The sequence below is a fragment of the Lolium rigidum genome, chromosome 1, assembly GCF_022539505.1.
Source record: "Lolium rigidum isolate FL_2022 chromosome 1, APGP_CSIRO_Lrig_0.1, whole genome shotgun sequence".
In the NCBI taxonomy this organism is placed as follows: Eukaryota; Viridiplantae; Streptophyta; class Magnoliopsida; order Poales; family Poaceae; genus Lolium; species Lolium rigidum.
In genome coordinates this window covers 309,209,759-309,233,392 of record NC_061508.1, presented here as the reverse complement: position 1 = coordinate 309,233,392, position 23,634 = coordinate 309,209,759, and the positions used below count along the sequence as shown (strand labels likewise).

At 43.3% G+C, this 23,634-nt stretch overlaps 1 long non-coding RNA gene across 1 annotated transcript; it reads right to left on the bottom strand.

The window, feature by feature from the left end:
• Positions 1–14,256: 14,256 nt before the first annotated feature.
• Positions 14,257–18,346, bottom strand: LOC124684124. The gene is made up of 9 exons (XR_006996914.1): positions 18,284–18,346; positions 17,626–17,796; positions 17,490–17,541; positions 16,542–16,990; positions 16,205–16,286; positions 15,670–15,866; positions 14,947–15,016; positions 14,497–14,573; positions 14,257–14,273 (listed from the first exon to the last, which is right to left on the bottom strand). It is a non-coding gene; the product is annotated as an uncharacterized LOC124684124 (long non-coding RNA).
• Between the last annotated feature and the right edge of the window lie 5,288 nt (positions 18,347–23,634).

Here is a 23,634-nt window from a genome sequence, read left to right as displayed (position 1 = left end):
AAATCAACCCCGCTCTCGCGTAGATCGGCGGCGGCTATAAGTGCGGCTCTGAATCCATCTCTCGCACCTCACCCCACCGCTAAGCCCTGGCACCGTAGCTGACGTCGCCGCCGAAGCCTCGCCCCGCCCAACTCCTCCGCCTCTCACGCTCTCGTCGCCGTCGCCGCCGCCCCCATCCTCCCCTCGTCGCGTCGTCCCGTCGCTTCTTCCTCAGCCCCGTCCGCGGTCTTAACGACTTAATCATCGGTGAGCATTTGCTATCTTTCTCTTTATCATCCGGTGATTAGTTGAATCCCGCGCTGGCTTGCACAAATTTTGGGTGTGTCGGTGCAAAAGCAGCACACCATCTAGATCGCCCCTGAAGGAAAGAGATGGGACTGTGATCCGTGCCCTGTTCAGGGATCTGGGCTGAACAAAGGGAGGGACCTTTAGGTTCCTTAATCCTAGTATATCTACAAGAAAATATTCATTTTCCCCCAGTTTTAGGTTCAGGTCTTGGCTCAGTAGGTGTTCTGTAAGTGGTACTCGGACTCCGATACGGTTCCGGAATCCGACTCGGATTCGGGTGTCTGATTCGGCAAAAAAAAGAATTCAGATATGGCAAATATCCTACGCGGATTCAGGGTGTCCGGTTTGGGTAAATAAATTATGACACGCGTTCCCATATAACACTGCCTTTCTAGTTAACTAGAGTGACCAATCAGATGTCCTAGGTTGATTAGCGAAGCTAAATACAGTAGTATTAACTCCATCCCTAAATATAAGACCTTTATAGGCTATTTTTAGGTTACCAAAACATCTTATATTTTGGAACTGAGGGGGCACAACATTTTCCCCCTTTTGGGTGGTGATCTGGTGGGGGCAGTTGTAGACAGGGTAGGGCTTATACTCTGGATGGGGCATATCTACAAAGTGAATATGGTATTGTGGGGATTAAGTTTTGCACCAAAAGGTAGTTCTGCTGCACATGGCTGGTTTTGCAGGGATATTATTACTGTAGAAATCAGCTTTCATTCTGCTAATGGCCTAATGTTACAATGGCTGTTTAATTCTCAGCTGACCCTAGTTCCAGGCCTTGGACCAGCTTGCTTTCCCATTCCCTTTTTTTAGTAAAGTACAGAGCTCCCCGCCAGCTTCAAAAGTTGCAGCACGTTGTTTGTAATAGAATATAGCTAGTCTGTAAATATTACGAAACTGCTCCGTTAGTATTACCAAAATTGGCAACGGGTTTTACTTTAATGGAATGTTTTGTATGGCTCATGTGGCAACTCACTAGACAATTGTTTGTATCTGCAAGGAAGAATTATGTTGTCTATCAGTTAAAAAAATTACATACTTCTGGAAGGTGTTATGTTGAAGATGGAAAATCTTCAACTGCATTGTCATGGTTACTGTTCATGCATCATATAGTTGCGAAAAGATTGTTTTGCCCCGTGACGGCAATAATCCTTTTATTTGTGAAAAGTCGTGTCTTTATCAACTGGCAGTTGGTAAATGTGTTTCGGACTGTAGGCAATAGCTCCTTGATACCAGTTACACGGAATAAAATATGGCATCAAGTACTATTGTTTATTCTCTTCTGTGTTAGCTATGGTACATGTTGGATCATTTTAGTAGTTGTACGTCATGTGTGGTCTTGTTATGTGAGAATCCAGTAATATATGAGAATTGCGCTTTGGATACATGACTGCTTATTAAAGCTGTTAATTATTGCAGGGAGACCAGACTTTAGAAGCCACTTGCCCAAACTATCAAAATCCTTGTTTGACGAATAAGAGGCCAAAAAACTCTTCAGGACAGCGAGTTAACTCTAGTTCCTCTGTGACATGTCTTCTCCATCACAGCTACAACAATTGGAAGCACTAATGGAGGCAAATGCTCACTCCGATTTGCTGACAATAGAAGCAGTACGCAAGTTCATATTTGAAGCTGGACATGGGCCTGATTTTCTAAACTCGTCATATTTGAAGGAGACGGTTCGTGTGATTGCCAATAAGTTTCAGGTTGGAATTCCTACATATAAATCACTTCTGCTGGAGGAACTAAAAGAAACACAGAGCCGTGAAAGGGAACTGAAGCAAGAATGGGAGAAAAGTGGTTGCAGTGTAATTCTGGATAGTTGGGGATGTGGTGCAAAAAGCTTCGTAAGTGTTTTGGTACATTGCAGGAAAGGCATGTTGTTCCTCAGATCCAAAGATGTGTCTGCAATCATTGAGGACGTGGATATGCTAGAAGAAATGATTTCTTGCGTGGTTGATGAAGTTGGCGCCAGTAACATAGTTCAAGTTGTCATGAATGACACATCGCCATATATGCAAAATGCACGGCATAGAGTGCTGAAGACACATGGCCATTCATTCTTCTTCCCGCTGTGTGCTGACTTTTGCATCAACTTTCTGCTTGGGAAAATTGCAGCACTTGGTCACATCAGTGAGGTTCTAACGAAGGCAAAGGAAATAACAAGGTTTATACATGGCAATGAGATGCCAGTTAAACTGGTTGGAAACGTCAAGATTGTGAGCAATTCTTGTTTGAACTATGTTGCTGCATTCTTGACACTAGAGAAGCTAGTTTCCGAGAGAGCAAATCTGGTGGAGATGTTTAACTCTCCTGAATGGGCTTCCTCTGATTGGGATGCTAGCAGTACTTTCCGGTATATCTGTGACATAGTGAAGACAGATGCATTTTGGTGTGCTGCGGCTGATGTTTTAAAGGTTACAATTCCATTCGTCACGGTGTTGTTTAAATTAGAGCGTGAAGATTGTCCAATGGGTATCTTGTATGAGGCCATGGATTGTGCTAAAGAAGAGATGATGCGCCATGTTGGAGATACGCATGGTGATATTTTGTCTTGGGTTGACAAGATATGGGATATTTACTTGCATTCCCCACTGCATGCTGCTGGTTACATGCTAAACCCCAGGGTCTTTTACAAAGACCATGCCTGTGATGATCCTGAGGTCATCAGCGGTATTGAGGCCTGCATCACCCAAATGGCCAATGGTAATTATGATCCAAAGAAAGTCAAAGCACAAACTGAAGTATATAGAAGAAAGTTGGGTTCTTTGGGTTCAGATTCATCAGCAATTAAGGAAATGATGGAATTACCACAAGGTAAAGTAGAGCCCATTCTCTCGTGATCTGGTGAAACAAAGTTTGCATTTATTTCGTTCCACTTTGACTTCCAGAATATTAATGTATCCATTGCGATCATTGTTAGTAGTACTTCATTTCATACTAAAAGAATGAAGTAAGTTCTAACCCTGTATTCCTTCAACTTGTAGTTTGTTGGTGGTCGGTGCATGGGACTGACACACCTGAGCTGCAAACCCTTGCGACTCGGATCTTAAGCCAAACATGCTTTGGCGCTAAAAGGTACAACATCAACTGGCACGTATCTGAGAAGGTGCACGAGGCGAAGGCATTTCATAACCAGGACCTGTACCGCGGGCTGGAGTACGTCCACTACAATATGCGTCTCGCCGGTGCTAAACCACTCATAGGAGGTCTTTCTGGGGATCAGGTCAGTAAACCTGCCAGTCCACTGGATGATTGGATCTAGGGTCCACGGCATCGCCATTGATGGCTCACCGTCCAGACTCTGGAGCAATGGGTTGATCTCTCCCAGAAGCGCTCGCGCTCTCATTTCCAATCTGGCATTCTGGTGTCATTCTGATTGTGCCTCATCGGACTCTTGCAGTTTTCTTTCTTGAACAATCATCGTAGCCAGGTGGACCGAACTATTTTCCATAGAAACTGATTGTGGTTAGTTGTGTTGTAATAGAAAAAATATCGGTGGCATTCAGCCATCAGAACCATCGCAGATGACATGGAGATACATCACTGTAACCCCGGTGTCGATGTTACCTATATTTTCCTTATTTCTTAACTTTATCCTGCATTCATTAAAGCATCCAATGCTAAACAGAGATGTGTAGTGCATGCATAATCTGATATCTTTTCCTGGAGAAAATTTATTAGTATGAACCATACTATTATATCTATTGAAACCAAAATGCTCGTTTTCTGGCTGCATCTGTAAGGTTTAATTCCTGGCTGAAAGAGTGCAAGATTTGTTATTCGATGTATTTTTTGTGGTAGGTGCATGTATTGCCAAAACTGCAGAGACAAAAAGTAGAAAAGAGAGTGCGACATTTTGAAGCTTGGCCTACATCTAGGCCATCTTCTGAAATTTTTGAAAATGGTAATCTGAAATTCCAATTTTTTTGAACAAAATTCTTGACATAGGCAATGATGTATTCTATGAACGTGCAAATTATCAATGTTTTAGGCTGTGAAATAATAAAAGATATGGAAATCCGAAGTAGTGAACAGTGCAAACTTTGAAACCTATAAAAACTGTCAGATTTGTCATTTTTGTGTGATCCAAAATATAAGGTGTATTGGGTTGATAGAACACATCATTATCAACATCTCGATTTTTTCTAACTTTCTGAAACTTCAAAAGGCCATTTTCAATTTTTTTCGATAAAAGTGGCCTACTTGTAGCCCCGAGCTACATTTGTAGTTTCCGCTCAAGAAAAGCTTTGTAATTTTATGAGTTGAGTTGGCAACGGCTTGGGTTTAATGGTTTATGCGTAAGTCACTGGATAGCTTATTCTCACGAGAAAGTATTCCCTGGAACCTACCACTTCACAAAACATATTTTATGTGCTTCATATTAATTGACTCAATTTTATCTAAATAATATTCGATAAAGAGTGTATATTGATATCACAAAGATACCAATTACATCCAACTCAACAACAACATATTGTCCTAGTGATATTATGGATGCACACAACCCAAAAAAGAAGAACATTAAAATAAAATAAAAAGTCCCGCTACCATGATCTATTCCATTCAACAGGAGTACTAACACCACCAAGACGGCACCAGAAGTCAAGTTTCTCAAAAACGACGCCTCCAAGAAGAAAAACAGTGCACAAGCGCCGTCATCGCCCGATTATAGATATTAGGTTTTCACCTTGCAGAAAGGCCTCCTCAGAAAACAATGCCTTCAACAAGACTATTGCCAGACACAACCAATTAAGGCTGGATCTTGAATTTTCACCCTAAAAGGTAAGACATCAAACTTCTCCTGTGTTGTCACCCCCTCTTACGATATCGTTGCCCCCAAGTCACGAATCACCAAGCCAATTCCTCATTGCCACAAAGACTTGAATCACCATTGCTAGTCCTCAGATCTCGGCTTCCATGACATTCTCCGCCAGCTGACTTCACTGTGCTACAAGAAAGCATGCCCCATGATGGTAACAGCCAGCAGAGCTTCGCAACGCTCCCTCTGAAACCAAACAGTCAGAGAAAAACATGGGTGCGCACGACCGAATCCCACCCGATCCAGCAATCTCCAAGTATGAATGGCCCAGTGGAGTTCACCGGCGGAGCCTTCCGGAACACGACAATCCAGCCAGGTCGTAGGGACATGCATCCGATAGATCATCATCTTGGCGCGAGTTGAAACCCTAGGGCTGACACCTTTATTCAAGATGAGCTAGTAGCTCCCCATGCCACCCGCCGGCACCCTGTTGGATCTGTTGCTCCGAACCTCACCGTCCAGGCCAGTCGAGGAAGAAGACGGCAGAATAGGGGCTATCTTCCGCTAGATCCGGCTGAACCGCGCAACGAGGAGGAGCCCATGCCCTTAGTCAACTTGCCGACGTGAAACACCTCCGCCACAACCCACGTTCGGAGACCTTCGGAGCTTGGCTCCCTCAAACCCACCCTCAATTCTTGACAGGCTGGGTGTGGCCACCACCACCGGTGAAGATGGCGGCAGCAGCCATTGGGAGTAGATCAAGGGGCGGCTCGCTAGGGTGGGGGAGGGGCCTCCAGAGTCACCTCTAGCGAGGCGACCTAGGAGGTGAGCGGCAATGGATGGAGGCGGCGTGCGTGGGAGCTGTGCCGACAGCTGGAGGCTACGTGCGTCTACTTTATCTAAATATGAATGCATCTAGTCAACAAATACGATCTTACGATCTGTATCTACAAAGTTGAGTTCTGGAGCAAGAGAAAAGTCACCTAGAGATGTTTTGGAGCAGGCCCTATTTATCTTCGTCTCTACGTGATAATCGAACATTGTGTAGGGACGTTATATGAGACGCAACCCAAGTCGTCTTAAAAGAAAGTGAGGTAGACCCTAACCCTAACCCAGCCGTCCTTCACCGGATCTACCTCACTTTCTTCAATGAGCACAGATTTGCCCTCCAGCAGGTTTTTTATTGTTGAGAAACACAGTACAAGCGTAGCCGTTCACATACACGTGCATACACTCACCCCTATGAACGTACATACGCACATCTTACCTCTATGAGCACCTCCGGAAGACTGAACCGATGGATTGAATCTTGAAATTGGTGAAGTCACCACGAGCGCCTCGTTGTCGACGAGAACGTCGCCTCCCACTGAATGAATATTCCGCCTTTATGAGACACACAAATGTCAAATTTGGGGTTTGAACTTTGGTGGACTCGGGGTACAACCACCCTTCTAACCACCCAACCTTATGTTGGTGATCAGCAGGTTTTGTTTCTCATTGTACGTTACATAAAAAATAGTGGTTTTGTGAATGATTAGAAGAACTAGCACGGTGGCCCTCGCAAATGCGAGGACAACATTCGGATATGGCTATATATTTTTTGTATGGTGTATCCAAACTTATAGAATGGTAATCATTACAATATAGGGATTTCTATTTTCGTGCCTTCGGGTCCTTAGTTGTGCTCAGTTTTCCCCAGCTCCTTAGTTTTTCCTCAGTTTTACCCAAGCGTTTGTCTGAAACCATCACACGTGATGTAACGGCCGGTTGCCCAATGGTTGACCGTTATCTTCTGACTAGTGGGGCCACGTAGAGCCTGCAAAGACACGTCAGACCATCCATCTTTGTTTGACCGTAAGCATCGCTGTATCCCTGACCAAAACGCGAACGAGTGGGGCTTCGGTATATCAAATGACAAGTGGGGCCATGACGCTGATACAAGGGGCAATACACGGGTATGATTAGATTTTTAAACGGAGCTCTACAACGATGGCACGGAGGAGGTGGCATGCGGGGTGCCGAGATGAGATCGACGTCCACAAAGAACCGCATGAGGCGAGACCAGACGCATTAGATAGATATGAACTAGACGCGTTTAACCATGCAAAGAAGAGAAGAAATGGTCGACGACATCGACGACCACCTCAAAACTTTGACTGACCGTGTCGGACACGAACGCGAGCAATGTAGAGAAAACTAGTGTCTCTCCTTTCCGGCGTGTATAGGTGGGTGCTAGGAGAGTGTGGTGGCGAAGGGAAAGACCTCGCGGCGGTCCGTGGCGTCCGAGCATAGCGGGTCGGCGTGGCCGTGCCCACAGCCGGCGTGCATGCATGATCGGCATTGGCATCGGCATGTACGTTCGGCATTGGCCTCGGCGGTATCTCTCGGTGTGTCGGTGATCGAATGAGGGGACGGGATTGAGGGTGCATCCCGACGTTGACCTAGCAGATGGCGGCGAGCATAGCCGTTCCGACCATGCCGATATCGGCATCGGCATCGTTTGGAGGCTGTGGTGCTCGAATCAAGTTGGGATTTGTTTCTTGTAGGCCAAAATGAATTTGAAACAAGTTTCATGTTGAAGGTTAGGTAACGAAAGTTTGTAACTATCCCAAAATTATACTAGCGCCATGGTGAGGTTCTTTTTGATAGAGCTATACGGTTGGGCAAACTTTTTTGACACTTTTTAGATAGGGTTCCTTGTTGTTACACGTATGGCATCATGTATGGAAAATTTGGGGTCATTTGGAGATGTTCGAAAAAAATCACTTTGCTTAAGCGCATGCCGTTTCGTCTCGCTGAAACCAGCTTTTCTAACAAGGTGATTTTTTCTACCTTCTCTAAATAACCTCAAATTTCATACAGCTGATCTTCTATACATAGATAGATAGATTGTTTCGTTTTTACATTTTTCGAACTTTTTATTTCCCTTTACAATACCCAATTGATTTTCAGGTCAAAACCTCGAAAAACAGCATCATGTATGGCATCATTTTCACCCTAAATTTTCTGAAACTTTCCCTTTTAGATATTCCTTGTTGTTATAGGTATGCCATCATGTATACCAAACTTGGTTAGGTCTCATCGAAACCAGCTTTTGTAACAAATTAGGTTTTTTCTGCGTGAAAAGTAATGGCTACAACAAATTGTTGATGGTTTATCATTTTTTGCGTGAAAAGTAATGGCAACAACAAATCGGTGATGGTTTATCATTTTTTGCGTGAAAAGTAATGGCTACAACAAATTATTGATGGTTTATCATTTTTGCGTGAAAAGTAATGGCTACAACAAATTGTTGATGGTTTATCATTTTTTGCGTGAAAAGTAATGGCAACAACAAATCGGTGATGGTTTATCATATTTTTTGCGTGAAAAGTAATGGCAACAACAAATTGTTGATGGTTTATCATTTTTTGCGTGAAAAGTAATGGCTACAACAAATTGTTGATGGTTTATCATTTTTTGCGTGAAAAGTAATGGCAACAACAAATCGGTGATGGTTTATCATTTTTTTTGCGTGAAAAGTAATGGCTACAACAAATTGTTGATGGTTTATCATTTTTTTGCGTGAAAAGTAATGGCAACAACAAATCGGTGATGGTTTATCATTTTTTTGCGTGAAAAGTAATGGTAACAACAAATCGGTGATGGTTTATCATTTTTTGCGTGAAAAATAACGCCTAAAACAGTTTATAATTTTTAGCGCGTGAAAAATAATACGAGAAAACCGCCCTTCGAAGCATACTTAGAGGGTGGAAGCTAATTAACCGCCAACGAGAGAGAGAGAGGGTTATCCTGCCCGTTCCCTATATCATACGATCAATGGTCGGTGGGCACGATCCGCGTGACATGGGCTAGACCAATCAGAGCGATGATGCACGTCTGCGAGAATTTGTGAAGAGAGAGGGAAAAACTGAGTACTATCAAGAAACCAAGGGCACCTGAGTAGTAAATAGACTAAGGGATTCAAATATGAGATTTAAAAAATGGAAAATGCGTATTTTGTACAATGAAACCCATCTTGGCCTACCTCAAACTATTTGCAATACCAATATACATCAGTGTGAGAATTGTGGCCTCATTTAGACAAAGTATGATTTGGGGGAAGCTGTTTTGGGAAGGGCTTATTGTGGAAAACCATGCACCTTCATAGCTACTAGGTGATTTGAGAAGTGGCAATTTGTGGTAAAACTTGATTTATCTATGATTTATCTATGATTTGAGAAGTGTCAATTTGTGGTAAAGACTCCATGAGTAAGTGCCACTCTTTTTAGGATTTTTTTGCACATTAAATGACTCATTTAACTAGTTAATCCCATTTGTTGACTCTCTGTTGACCAGCCACTTGAGGGTAAAACTGAGTATATTGCACTAGCCGGTATTAGCACTCGAGGGGAAAATTGAGCACACAAAAAATGCTAGTATAAGACTCGAGGGTATACCTGAGTATATCTAAATTTCCGGGGTTAGACTCGAGGACACGTGCAATTGTTGACGCGTAGACGCGGGTCGCGGTGGAGAAGTCGAGACGTGCAATCGTGGACGCGTGTCGCGTTGCGGAAGTCCAAGACGTGCGGACGTGCACCTGTGCACGCGTAGGACGCGGGTCGCATTAACCACCCCTCGCCTTTATAGACGCCTCCTCGCCTCTGTCTCTGTCACTCTCACTCGCTCACGCATCGCCAACTCTCTCCCACGTCCCATCATCTTCTCCAAAGCAAAAAACCCTCTCCCTCTCCCTCTCCCTCTTCCTCTTCCTCCGCCGGAGAGATGGACAAGGAGAATGCCAATCCCATCGTCGAGGTTGGCTCGAAGCGCGACGCCTCCATCTTCGGCCCCGTCCCTCGACGGACGACGCCGCCGCCGCCGCCGTCGCCGGTGCATCGGAGGCTGCTGCCACCGGTGGCGGTCGGATCCCGGCGGGATGGGACCCCTACGACCCCGTGCCGTACGTCCCGCCCCCGAACCCCTACGACACCTCCCTGGAGGACCCATGGAACGAGGTAACTACGGTTTGCTTCCTTTTTGTTCCCCATTCCTTTTTGAACCCTATTTTTGCTGGTGTAGATGGATCTGTAGATGGATGAGTATTGGGCTAATATTTGCGCCGATTTTATTCCATTTTGTTTTGATCACTTCTTGATTTCGTTTAAGATTTGGGGTTCGGCTGTTCGGTTAATTTATGCAAGTAATATTGGATCTCAATCGGTTAATTTATGCAAGTAATCATGGGATCTCAATCAGTTATTTTATGCACTAATCAAAAGATATCAACCGTTTAATTTTGCAAATAATCTCGAATGTGTTCAAGTTCAGATCTAGTTCAGATCTAGAATCTGTTTCTTTGCCTATGATGAATGGTTGGGCACAAATTTTTACAGGGAGGGTTCAGCGAACCATTGCTGTGTACAAATCTGTTGTGCATGAGCTTTAGTTCGCTTACACCTTCCCCTGTAGATATATAATCATGTCCACTCTAAGCTGAGGCTGACTCGTTTTTCTTAACTTTGTTATCATGTACGTTAGTCATCGTTGCAGCTCATTCACTAGTTTCTGTTTGATATGGATCAGATGTACGGCAGCGACGTCGGCAGCGACGAAGAGCGGGAGGACGTCAAGACTCGCCGAGTGCGCTGCGGAGGCTGCGGGTCGGCCAGTACATCTCCTACTTCGCCAAGAAGGTGTACGAGTGCCCCTTCGCACCAGGAGACTCGGCGCCACGGACTTCAACTGCCTCGTCACGCATGCTGAGAACATCAGCAACACCTTCCCCAAGGTCGGCACGACGGTGAACGTCCACTCCTTCCGCGCCAAGCACAGGGCGCTCGGCATGCACCTCCGCAGCTTGCAGCGGGTGGAGATCTCCGCCGGGCGCATGCCTCCGCTCAAGCCCAAGGCTCCCAAGGGGAGCAAGAGCAACAAGTGGAGGGAGATCCGGATGGGGTAGGCGGAGTCCTCGGACGTGTGCTGCTGCTGCTGCCTCCTAGTTTGTTGTTGGGATCCCTTTGTTGTTAGCTAGGGATCCCTTGTTGTTATGTTAGTATGATGGTGCTGTGAAGAACCTGTTACTATGTTGGCTGCTGTGTATGCAGCCTATTATCTATCCATATTATCTAGGGATTATCTATCCCTAGTCTACTATATTTTGTTGGCCGTACTTAGTTTTTTCTTGATTTACTATGACTGTGAATTTATCGTACATTATCCTGGAGATTTGCTTCTAGATTTAACTACATACATATGAACCAGAGGGAGTACTAGATTTGCTGCCATATTGGGCAAACAACGAGAGCCAAAAGGCACAAATAATTGAAAAGTCAGAAATGCAAGCTTCTCTAGATTTTATACTAATTTGGTGAAAAGGACAGAGAGAAAGAGGGGAAAAAGGTGCACTTAATAGGGATGCCAATTTGGGGCCGAGAGAGACAGAACCCAGCTCCTGCTCACGTGCAACCAAACGCTTCTCGTCCTGTCCCACGCGGTCCCTTTCTACCAGCCCCACGCGACGCGGGCCCACACGACTCGGCCCCACAAGACGCGGCCCCACACGTGACAGAACGTCAACTAAACGGGAATCCTGCCGTCTGAGCTGCTTCTGCGGGTTTCAAACAAGGGCTTGGGGAAAACTGAGGAAAAACTAAGGAGCTGGGGAAAACTGAGTACAACTAAGGACCTGAGGGCACGAAAATAGAAATCCCTACAATATACTATTTAAATAATCTTATAAGAAAATTATAGTACTACCAAGCACTATGTTAAATACTCTTATTTCAAGATTATAATACCACCAAGAATTCAGTGTCGATGTATGTGACACATATTCCTTTTGTGTTAATACATTAGAATAAAATTTTCAAACATAAGGATGGTAAATTGTAGCTATTTCACATATTTCTGAACCAATTTCCCGAAAAAATAAAGATCTGTTTTGCTATTGGATTATTGGCATGGATTGTGGTTTCAAACAACATAAAGTTGATTTCATTGAAGTCCAAAGACCTTGAAGTAATTATATCCACTACTGATATCAACATTTTACTCGTTAATATTATCAAATAATTGTTGATAATGCTAACCAATACCGGTATAGAACCTAGAGTTAATTATTTCACCTTAACACTGATGATACATTGTAAATAATTGCATTCTCACCTTTCACCTACCTGTTTATTTAGTGAGTTGTCATGTACATATAACTATGCGTAACTTTTAGATATGCTAAATCTTAACCATTAATAGGAAAATCAACGGTATATTTATTTCAAGCCTATGTGGATTAACGTGATGACTTCATTTTAGACATCCGCATTTTGCTTTTAGTATGGTTTAATAACTTATTTTCTCATATTGTAGTGCACACTCTGTCATTGTATATTGCAAGTTTGTTGGACCATACAAATTAGTCATGAGCTTCATATATAAGTCAGACTAAATATAGTTATGTTTCTCCAATTTCAAACTTATATTTTTTTATCTCTCTTCACTAATAAACTTGCATAGGTGAGCTGAATCTTAGAAAATCATCATCGCAACCATATTTTACAGTTAATCTTAGTCACCGTCCGTATGCAACATATATGAAGTAAGAAACCATCTTACATGTGTTTATGGGATGCGTACACAATATGATTGTCGTATATGCTTCTCGTATACGAAATCGTGTAGCATCAGGCTGGATCGGGCTTCCAATTTGGATATCAGATATTCATGGCTGATGAACTTGATGGCTTGATCCATGTAAGGGAGCAGCAATCGAAGAAGAGGCCGCAGCCGATGTGCGGATCTGCGACGGGTGAGCACCCGAGTATGTTGAACCCGAGTATGTTGAGTCCGCAATGCCAAATCTGCTAAGGGTGATAACTGTCGGGTGCGTGCGCACAACTAATTGAGCGCGTACTTGATTTTCCTCTAAACACTTGATCAGTCAGGACCTTCACGTGATGTAGTAGTGTAGTAGTGTTGTTCATAGAAAATCGTGGCTTTTTTAAACTTGAACAGGCGATATCCTTTTGTTTCTTGGATGGATTAGCTATGCGTGGCGATTGATGTATATACTAGATTTAGATGTGCGCCTTGGCGCACGGTCCCGTAAAATTTGCGTCGGTTTATATTTTATATGAGGACAAAATAAAAGTAATAAATATAATAATACATTTTTTACGTTAAAAAACAGTCGATAAGATAAAATTTGGATAAATCACATACATTACGAATGGAGTAGCAAACTCTCATATACAATGAGGAAAATAGGATAATATATTGTTATAACTAACGCTCAAGGTTCTGTCAAAACTCAGGAGCAATAGAAGTGTAGAAGGAACATCAACAGAAGCATACACCAAAGTTGCATTGGTCATTGTTGCAGCATGGTCTATGGAGGCAAACTAAAGTACCACTTGGGCATGCAAGGCCAGGCTAAAAACAATCGTTTTAGGCTTTAGTTGATAGTGATAAACATAAGAAGAATTGACTGGTACTTGGGCAATCGATGATCAAAACCAGATCTTCTCTGCATAAATAACAAACAAAATTACATGGAAAAGTCAATAGAATACGTTAAGGAATGGGAGGGAAAGAATACGTTAAGGAATAGTGAGCTACTGAGCTGATGAAGGGGGTAGGGAGATTGCCGAGGGGCCATAGCTAGAGACCCTTCTCATCATGCAGCGGTAGGAACACACATGATTTGTAACATGTGCATGAAAACATCAATGTATGAAGTTGGAAATCAGATTCAACCAGATGCTTACAAAGAAGAAGCAGTCGAGGCCCACACCTAGCTCTGGATGATTGCACCCGCTCCCGTGTGATGGGATCTCGGCGGCCACCACGATTACACTCATCGGGCTGGTACCCACGATCTCCACTGATGATTGTTCCACCGTTGCCACAAACATATTTGATGTGGCTGAAAGTGTTGAACGGCCTGCTTGGAAGGCAATGACCGCAAAGATGCAGACCTTAGTATGCCATTCATCATATCCTCGCATTTGACCTGCACTTATCACATAGAGTTGTTATTTTCAGTAAGCGCAGATGAAATAAACTATATCAATTTTAAGTCCCCAAACTTGCACTTCTTTTTTGTTCACGCCTAATTTATATCGACCATGAAACAACAATGTAGAAAGCTAATAGCACAGAGAACATGCTTGGAAGGCAATGACCACAAATATGCAGACTTTAGTATGCCATTCATCATATCCTCACATTTGACCTGCAGTTATCACATAGAGTTGTTATTTTCAGTAAGCGCAAATGAAATAAACTATATCAATTTTAAGTCCCCAAACTTGCACTTCTTTTTTGTTCACGCCTAATTTATATCGACCATGAAACATCAATGTAGAAAGCTAATAGCACAGAGAACATGCCCATGTGAAGCTCCATTTTAAATACATAGAACAACCAGGCTAGTAGTAAGAGAAGCAGAGTTTAACCTCAGTATTTATGGCTCCAAGAATACAGTCAAAGAGGGGATCCATCCAGACAAAACCACGCGGCCTTGGAACCGAACCTGAAACGATTAGGAAACTAAATTCCATAAAGAACAGGCCAAATAAATGCTAAGTACGTGCTGCAATACATTTTCTTTATCAAATACATATGCAGTCTGGGGGATCTCCCTCTCCTAAAAAAACGACATAACAATATCGGCTGCATGGCAGTAGATTACATCAAGTCAGCATTTTATTTGCATTGTCTGAAAACAATCAGTCAGTAGACCGGACATAGTTGACATTTACTGGGTTTGAAGATAAAAAAATAGATAAACGATTTATCTATACCGTAGGAATATAGCAGAAAGCATCATTATTTTGACCTAAAAAGAATAGAAACAAAAATTAATAACTAAAAACAAATTTAACCTTTAAGAACCAAGTCAATACCTCAAATGCCGGACCAAACCTGCGATTGTCTTAGTTGATGTCTGTATTTTTACTCCAATCAACACCGGTGCTACAAAGAAAGAAAAGTCATGTTCTATTTGGCCTTTCCAGAACATAAGAAAATTCATTAGTATTATTGAAAAAAGGAAGTGATTTCGTGTCACAACAGGTGGGATTCTCGGACTACAGGTATATAAAATTATTCGTGAGTAGAACGTGATTTTGTGTCACAAGAATGATCTTGCAAAGTCATTCATGAATACTTACATAAACATGTACTAACTTGTATTTATACAGCTTGTGCTTTGGACTTTGTATTTGCCATAAATAGAAGTTCAGAATCTTACTTCCAGTGTTCATGACTCAACTTATGCTATTGTATAAATACACTACCCAGATTTTTATTCCTTTACAACTCATCTACCTATGAGCATACATTCCAGCATTCATTTTCTTTAAAAAAAACCTTCCAAGATATCCATACGGTGGCCTAAGATCTGAGAAACTCGTGATTTTTTCGCAAGTATAAATCTGAGATGCATGACATCCAAGATACTGAATAGGTTCAGCTGAGAAAATAATGAACATATCCTTGGATACCCAATAAAAGAACATGTAAAGACATTTTCCCGTACCCATTCAAAATCTGCTCTCATTCTCTCACCCACACATCAGACACCACACAAACAAGTAGGTTAACACTTTTATTCAGATAACTTTTACCTTGTTTGCTTCAGGATGTCAAACTCCATCTCTTGTGGTTCTGGTCTGAGCTATGGTGTGCTACAACGATGGTGAACCTCTTGCACGCCTCTTGCTGAACTTCCTGGCACTGCCAATTGATGTCCCTGGACTCCTCCTTCCTCCCCAACTCCTAGAGCTCCTTGGTGCATATGAATACTGTTAACACCTGCAATTGACTGCAATTATATCACGTAGATTTTCAGTTACATACCTAAAGAGTGAAAAAACATAAACTGCATAAGAATAAAGAAGAATACAAAGAAGAAGACCGCGGGCTATTTATGATCCATGTGAAAGAATATCTGATCATCAAGTAAAGAAAGATTTTTTTTTGTATATATTGGGTCCAGAACTCAATGCATATATGGTGGTGCCATATATCAACAACCAAAATGGTAATGCTGATTTGTATATAAAGCTTTCTCTATACAAGAAATACTCGTAAACCAAGTACAACATGTCATTTCTTGAGTTTTTAGCATAAAGAAATAAAATAAGACTGCAATTTATTTACCTTCAACTGTTAAGCACCAAAATAAAAGTGCAAATATATTGCCATCGGCTAACTCCCAGAACTGTAGCAAACACCATGTAACCTGTAGGTGACAAAAGATTATTCAATAGGTAAAAAATTCAGGGGAAAATAAGAAATGTATAACACAAAAGGATAAATGGGTGACCTACTATTATTCCTTCCCTGCTAACTGATACATTGTAGACAATGATAAAAACGATCAGAGCCTTATCGCTAGTACATTTGGTGACACCAAGCTTTCTAGCTGCATCAAGGACATTGTTTTACTATTTCCCCTGAGCTAAGGTGAACAATGGTGAACAAAGAGAGACCAAACCTGGGATCATGCATATGCGCTGCCAGCTCGACGCGAAGACGACCGTGATGTGGATGTTGATGAAGAGGGAGTGTAGCAGCGTCGCGAGATCGATGAGAAAAGAGTCACGGGGCTGGTTGCAGGAGACAAGATGACACGGCGCTGCAGAATCCATCCCGGCAACCCCTCGTCCTCATCATGTCGCCCCCTTCTTCTCCCATGTGCAGCTTCTCCCATGTGCAGCGCCAAGGTAGGGATGGAGGAGGTGGAGCCTAGCCGGCTCTGCAACGAAGAGGCCCCCAACTGCCGCAGGACGGTGGCGGTGGAACCCAAACCCCTGCCCTGTTCGTCATCTTCCCCTGCCTCTTCAGGCCGCCGCCGACCTTATCCGCACTTACATCCCCACTGCTGGCCGGATGCTCTGCCGTGCTTCCTCCATCCCTGGAGTCAACATCCCTCGTGATGATATCCTGTATGACGAACAAGCACATAATTATCTTTTTGCAAGATTCATCTAGATATATACAAGGATACAAAGAAATATTTATCATCAAATATTGGCTATCAAGAAATGAAGGGATGCAGCGACCAATATTCATATAAGGTAACTTGATACACCATAAATAATGGTAATAGCTTGCCTAGTGTTGTTAAACCAATAATCTTAGTTTGAGGTATATTTCACCAAAATAAAAACAGAGCAAGTTTATAGCTAGCAACATTAGCTATGAACATCATATGAAGTGTGTCTGCTAGGCTTTTATAGATGTCCTTATAAATTCAAACTCTATTAACCTTCCTGCAATGATCTCCTATATTTTCATTTCGGAGTGCGTCTGTTAGGTCCAACTACATTTCATTTTGGAGATAAAAAGGAAGAATAAGTAGCTCAGGTGTCAAAAGATGAAGGGATATAATCAGTAGGTTCAACCTTGATATATATAACTAACAGGATAGGGTGTCACTGACCTATGAAGCGATCGGCAACGATCAAGCTAAACCCACGGACAACTTCTACCTCCTATGAAGAGATCAACATGAACCAAATTAGTTACTGTCACATGAATCACGATAAATACACTGTCAATGAGAATGTGCAACCCACCTTTCCTGTGAATTTCTGGTCATGGATTGGCTTTGAGTTAGTCACTGGGGGCTTAAATCCAATCCAAATTCGCAATTGTTCCCTTTTTGCCTGAAGATTAGCGTTCTTCAGTTTTACGTCTATTTCCACATCTACCATGTTTGCACTCCACTCAACATATTAGACAAGGCCCTGCAATGGTGTGGTTACAAAGGTTACGGATCAATTTCAAAGTGCAAAATAACTGATAAAGTCAAGAATTTTGTTTGCAATGCTTGCTCCTTTGTGATGAATAATCTGAACTCAAATGGATTGCGAAACAATAATTCAACCATTTTCAACAAGCTCAAGTGACAAGCCCTTCGCAGTGTCACCATCAGGGTAATAAACCGAACCAATTATTATTATTAAAATAGTCTGCCCTCCACTACAATACACAGCTGGAGAAAAAATTATTGCAAAACTGATGAAAAGATGATACATGCTGCACCAAGAGTATCTCGAACAGATTTAGGCCATGCATACATAAACACCTTCATACTAAGTAATCAACTTCTCGCTTTCATGAAACACCAAAATATAAATTCCCCTGGCTATACTATCTAAATGTGTGAACGAACAAAAAGTATATAAGCGGAAGATAAACACACCGTGGTGCAAGGGGAAGACAGGGAATTACCTGCCAGAGAAACAGTTGCAGCAATAGCTTACATCAAACCTAAAACAAATAGAAACAAAGGTTACTTTCCTGTAGAGGTACATATCAACATATATTCCAAATATATATAGAGGTATAGCAAGAAAAGGACCTCTGGATAAAAATAGAATCAAGTGTAACAGACCAATTGCCGAGACAATAAACATCAGAAAATCATTACTGCGTAAGTGATAATAACATAAATACACAGAAGCTCGCTAAACATGTGGAGGAGAACACTAACAATACGGCTCCCCTGCAAACAAGCTGATGTGTCAGGACTATTGGTTAGTTTTCTGAAAATGCAAAGCGAAATAGGTTTACATCTGTAGATCTTGGTTCATACACAACGAAATTTGATCAAAACTTTCTAGAGCATGGACATCTTCATTGAAATATTTGCTGAACGATAATCAAAGGGAGATAAAAAAAATGCATCAAACAATGTACGCAACTTGAGGAATACTAAGGCAGAATGTTAACAATTTTAGAAAGCCTTTCTTTAGATGAAAGGTAAGAACAACATTCTTTTGGCTGAACAAATGAGCTAGAATAAAAAATGAAAAGCGGCAAGACAAAATATAATTGCATAATCATTACAGATCTGTAAATATGGCTCATAAGCAGCTATGAGAAGTAGAACATCTAAACTCACCAGGGCTTGAAAGAAGGCATTAGGGACAGACCAACGTCATCTTATTTTCTTCATACTGGATTAATTTCCGCAATAGGAGCATATAAGCTTCAGTGTAAGAACAAAAATATGTGCAACCGATGTTATATATGAGCTATAAACATTTTTTTATAGAAAGCAATAATGTAAAGTGTCATATTAATTCAGTTTTGTAATCTGAAGAAAATGTTGTACGGAAATAACCTCCATACATATGGCAGGTATACCTATGTCCGATGCACATACATACATATACAATAGCATTCCGAGAGAATCCAAGGAACCAATATAACATCTTCGATGAATACCACACGCATATTTTAGGTGGGTGCCAAATTCTGCGGAAACAATACAATCATGCAAGTAAGATACATACCTAATTTGTCCAGTTACACCAAAGCCACAACCTAAAACTGGGGGAGTCTCTCTGTGCCCCTCCCTGACCTCCTCAACCCTTACTCGGGAGCATTCCCTATGTCAAGGCATCTGCTCTCAGTACCTACCAAATAATATGGAGGAGAAACAAAATGAAATGCCATAAATGAAGAAGGATAACACAATATGAATTTTAACAGAATTAATGTAGCCAGTTACGTTGGCAATGCATCAACAGAAAAACAATCAAATTAGAGTATGTGTATTGACCACCATGTGCAATCACTGATTTATGGCAAGTTGTACAAGACAACAACCACCACCATTGTGAAGGGTTAAGCTTCTCACTCTGATGGTAAGAAACATAACCAGCTTGACCATCATAGGTAAGAAAAGACGGCAAAATAGCCCTAAAAAGGTAGATATCTTGTTCGTGCAGCCTGCTTAGACATTTCCTCAAACAATTTACATGCAGCCTACTTAGACATTTCCTCAAACAGTTCATATGCATAGATACAAAACACATCTGTACAAAATAAAGAACATAAATTGTGGGAGTGGAAGAGAGAGGAGTTGAGGCAAATCAAGAGGAAGAGAGGAGTGAGTACCTCGAATCAACAAAGGCATGGAGGTGAAGAGATGGGATGGGCCAGAGGAAGCTGAACTTGGTTGGCTGCCGCTCCATGTAGAGGGGCCAGGGATGGAGGTTGCAGAGCATGGTGTCTTCTCCCCGGTCTTCTCAAGGTAGAGAAGGCGTCAGGCTATTGAGGAGACATGGCTGGCTAGCCAAGAGGAGCAGAAAGCGGGGGTGTTCTTGCCCTGCTCGTGGTTGTGGAGGACGACCTTGGTGGCCTCAATCAAGAGGATGATGGAGAGGGGCTCGGCCACGTACTCCATGCCAAGCAGCTCGGGAGAGGCACGAAGTCCCCCGCTACCGCCATCTCCAACACCGGCGCCCCATGGAGTGCTTCCTCCTCCTCGCCTACTGTCAATACATGGAGCTCGACGAAGAAGCCGAGCCAGGGACGGAGCGAGATGCGCTGGAGGTCGCGCGTGAAGAAGAGGCCGGAGAGGAGGAGCAGCGACGGCCTCAGCAGCGCCAAGTGCGACGGAGAGGAACGGGGATGGGCTAGCCGGCGACGATGGGAGAGAGGAGGTGTGCGGGAAGGAGAGGAGGCGTGCGGGGAGGAGAGGGCCACGGGGAGATTGACGAGGACATCAGATAGGGTTTGGCTCGTGGTATCTTTTCCTTTTTCCCCTTCCCTTCCGATTCTTTACCTTTTCTTCTCTAGCTCAGCCAATATTGGAGCGACACGTGGCCCAGTCCCTGAAGAAGAAGCGAGGCCGACGCCCGGTACTTGCACTCCACTTGCCTAGCGTGGATAGCCTCAGAGCAGCCCATGAGTATGCAACAATTATACCTTTAGATGGTGATACTGCTTCATAGAAATTGATGCGCCCATCCAATATTGTACATTGTGGCCATGAAACATGATAGCAAAGTAGAGGCTGACCCGAATTGAAACCAACATGATAAAAAAGTGCTGGCAACCCTGATTGGAATCAGGCCAGAGATAGAAAAGCGGAGGCTAACCCGGACATCTCCATGGATCCGTCGAATCTTCCTTTCTTTAATTCCTGCTCAAGCATCTGTCATGTTTGGACAGGAACTGTTGTTGCTTCCTCATGCGTGCTTGAGGTGCCACGAAAATCTAGTCTGGCTTGGACCATAGCGCTGCAGTAAGGTGGACCGGACACCCGCCGAGGCTTTTGCCATGTCAATCGGAATCTCACGAATTTCGTTGCCGTGCAACTTGATCGTCAAAATTGTACTGATAGCACAAGATGATAAGCCCGGACGCAATCTGTGCGCCGTTGATGGCGAAGGATCTCGCCCGGATGATAAAATCCAGTCGCCGCGTTTTTCACAGACGACGCCAATTGATGAGGCGGTTCCTCGGCAGAGCCCACCATTAGGGTCTTGGGTTTAGAGAAAGGCGACGACGGAGACTCCGGGAGCGAGATGGTACACGATGTACCTAGGTTCACGTCCCCGCGGTGGAGGATCGTTACGTCCTACTAGCAATCCATTATATGAAAATATGAGTACAGGGTGCCGCCATAGGCGGAGTTGTTGTATCTAGTCTAGTTCTAATCTGCGGGTTGAGGTGTCTAGGCGTATCACATGTGTGATCTTTCATATTGTGTTTCTCAATCTCCCCCTCAGGGGTGTCCTGCCTGGCTTTATATATCAACTGGATTAGGGTTTACAAGAGTCCTAGTAGAGTACGTATTGGAGCCTTCTTTCTTGTTGTCCAAGTTGATAATACGCGCGGATCCAGCTTGTGGAGTCCATGTGCTGGTCCACCTCCATAATGATCTGCAATGGGTAGGGAAATGTCGGTTACCCGAAGGGTAATGCCCACATCACTAGGGTTTGCCCAAAACCACTTTGGAGTCAAACTCCAAAACTTACCATAATGGGAAACCTAGGTCAAGTAGGATTGCTCCCCTTCCTTGTACCTTGGCCGGCCAAGGTGGTGGAGTCCACTCCATCATGGACTCCACCTTCCCTCTTGGTTGGACGGCTAGGGTTGGTGGAGTCCATCCTGAATTCCACCTACCATAGTGATTTATTCCGGATGTTTCTAGATCTTTCTTGAACCTTTTATAAATACACCGGATCATTCCCAAACTTGGAATGTGAGTTCCTATATATGAGTCTTATTCTCCGGACCATTCCGAAACTCCTCGTGATGTCCTGGATCTCATCCGAGACTCTAAACAACATTCGAACTCCATTCCATATTCAATATCTACTTAAAACAAAATCAAAACCTTAAGTGTGTAACCCTATGGTTCGTGAACTATTGATGCGTGCAATTGACACACGTCCGTTGGGAACCCCAAGAGGAAGGTGTGATGCCTACAGTAGCAAGTTTTCCCTCAAAAAGAAACCAAGGTTTATCGAACCAGTAGGATTCAAGAAGCACGTTGAAGGTTGATGGCGGCGGAGTGTAGTGCGACGCAACACCAGGGATTCCGGCGCCAACGTGGAACCTGCACAACACAATCAAAGTACTTTGCCCCAACGTAACAGTGAGGTTGTCAATCTCATCGGCTTGCTGTAAACAAAGGATTAAACGTATTGTGTGGAAGATGATGATTGTTTGCGAAGAACGAGTAAAGAACAATTGCGATAGATTGTATTTCGGATGTAAAGAATAGGACCGGGGTCCACGGTTCACTAGTGGTGTCTCTCCCATAAGATAAACGAGATGTTGGGTGAACAAATTACAGTTGGGCAATTGACAAATAAAGAAGGCATAACAATGCACATACATATATCATGATCGAGTACTATGAGATTTAATCGGGGCATTACGACAAAGTACATAGACCGCTATCCGACATGCATCTATGCCTAAAAAGTCCACCTTCAGGTTATCATCCGAACCCCTTCCAGTATTAAGTTGCAAACAACAGACAATTGCATTAAGTATGGTGCGTAATGTAACCAACACAAATATCCTTAGACAAAGCATCGATGTTTTATCCCTAGTGGCAACAACACATCCACAACTTTAGAACTTTCCGTCACTCGTCCCGGATTTAATGGAGGCATGAACCCACTATCGAGCATAAATACTCCCTCTTGGAGTCACAAGTATCAACTTGGCCGAGCCTCTACTAGCAACAGAGAGCATGCAAGAACATAAATAACATATATGATAGATTGATAATCAACTTGACATAGTATTCAATATTCATCGGATCCCAACAAACACAACATGTAGCATTACGGATAGATGATCTTGATCATGATAGGCAGCTCACAAGATCTAACATGATAGCACAATGAGGAGAAGACAACCATTTAGCTATCGCTATGGACCCATAGTCCAGGGGTGGACTACTCACACATCGATCCGGAGGCGATCATGGCGATGAAGAGACCTACGGGAGATGATTCCCCTCTCCGGCGGGGTGCCGGAGGCGATCTCTTGAATCCCCCGAGATGGGATTGGCGGCGGCGGCGTCTCTGGAAGGTTTTCCGTATCGTGGCTCTCGGTACTGGGGGTTTCGCGACGAAGACTTTAAGTAGGCGGAAGGGCAGGTCAAGGGGCGTCACGAGGGACCCACACGCTAGGCCGGCGCGGCCAGGGCTTGGGACGCGCCGCCCTGCTGTGTGGCCACCTCGTGGCCCCACTTCGTTTCCTCTTCGGACTTCTGGAAGCTTCGTGGAAAAATAGGACCCTGGGCGTTGATTTCGTCCAATTCCGAG